Below are 1,720 nucleotides of genomic sequence, written 5' to 3' on the forward strand. Positions count from 1 at the left end.
ACAAAGGATATGTTCATAGAAGTTCTGAGCAATATCATCATTGAGCTTATTCTTGATGTATTCCTGAAACAGATAAAAATAAAGTTCAACAATAGATTTTGAAGTTATTGGAAGATATTTATCCTGCACAGATTTGTTGGTCAATATTTTCAATTCAGGGAGTTGGCAGAAACGTTAGCACGCTGGGCAAAATGCTTAGCAGTATTTTGTCTGTCTTTACGTTCTGAGTTCAAATTCCGCCGAGGTCAACTTTGCCTTTCATCCTTTCGAGGTCGATAAATTAAGTACCAGTTGCATACTGGGGTCAATCTAATCAACTGGTCCCCATCCCCAAAAATTTCAGGCCTTGTGCCTAGAGTAGAAAAGTGTATTTCCAATTCAGGGATTTTTTATATCTACTTTTACTTGTTTCGGTCATTAGACTGCGACCATGCCGGAGCACTGCCTTGAAGGAATTTTTGTCAAATGAATCGACCCCAGGACTTGCTATTATTTTTAAGCCTAGTACTTATTCCATTAATCTCTTTTGCTGTACTGCTGAGTTACAGGGATGTAAACACACCAACACCGGTTGTCAAGCAGTAGTGGGAAGACAGACACACAAACACTCACACACACATCATCATCATTTAACATCCGCTTTCCATGTTATAAAAGAGCAGATTTAACTGGTCAGGGTGGGTCTTAAATGTACAAGAAGGCGAAAAAGGTAAGTGGTGATAAGAATAAGGAGTGTAGGTAGAATTTGTAAGAGTTTAAGAGGGGAGTGAAGGATGGTTATAGATGGGAAATGGGAAAGTAGGTGGTGGCTGTAGAGATGGGTGGAAGTAATGAATAGTTAGTGGGCAAGGAAGGAAGGGTGGTTGATGATACAAGAGATGGTGGGAAGGTAGGGGAGTGCAGGTGATGACTGACAGTAGAAATGGAGTGAGGAGTACTAGAATAGTAATAATAATATAGAAGATAGAGAAAGGATGAAAGAGAGGAAGATGACATGTGGGTCAGTAGGTTACATAAGAGTGAAAGGTGAGTGATGGCTGAGGAGAGATAATTTGGTAGCACAGAAGGGTGATCAATGTAAAATGTGAATGGAGAGGGACATTAATAATTAAGGACGGATGACAAGCAAAATGGTTCCAGAAAGTTCAGAAAGATAACAAGTGTCACACAAAGATAAGGAAATATAGAGTTCTGCTCTGATTTAGTTACAGCAGACATCATATGTCACACCATTTGCAACAATTTTAGTAAAACTACTGTCACGAACAGCTGAGATTGCCCTTCATACTTTCAGGGTTCATCCCTAGTGAAGTACAGGGGTGAATGCAATTGACTAACCCCTCCCCGCAAATTTCAGGCTTTTGGTGCCCCTGTGGTAGAAAGAAGACGCATGCGTACGAACAACCATGCTACATGGCAGTGAAACATGGGCTGTAACTGCTGAGGACATACGTAAGCTCGCAAGGAATGAAGCCAGTATGCTCCGTTGGATGTGTAATGTCAATGTGAATACCCGTCAGAGTGTAAGTATCTTGAGAGAAAAGCTGAACATTAGAAGCATCAGTTGTGGCATGCAAGAGAGACGATTGCGCTGGTAGGGACATGTGGTGAGAATGGATAAGGATAGCTGCGTGAAAAAGTGCCACACCCTAACAGTTGAGGGAACCCGTGGAAGAGGTAGGCCCAGGAAGACCTGGGCTGAGGTGGTGAGGCAAGACCT

Source organism: Octopus bimaculoides, chromosome 1, assembly GCF_001194135.2.
Source record: "Octopus bimaculoides isolate UCB-OBI-ISO-001 chromosome 1, ASM119413v2, whole genome shotgun sequence".
Classification (NCBI taxonomy): Eukaryota; Metazoa; Mollusca; class Cephalopoda; order Octopoda; family Octopodidae; genus Octopus; species Octopus bimaculoides.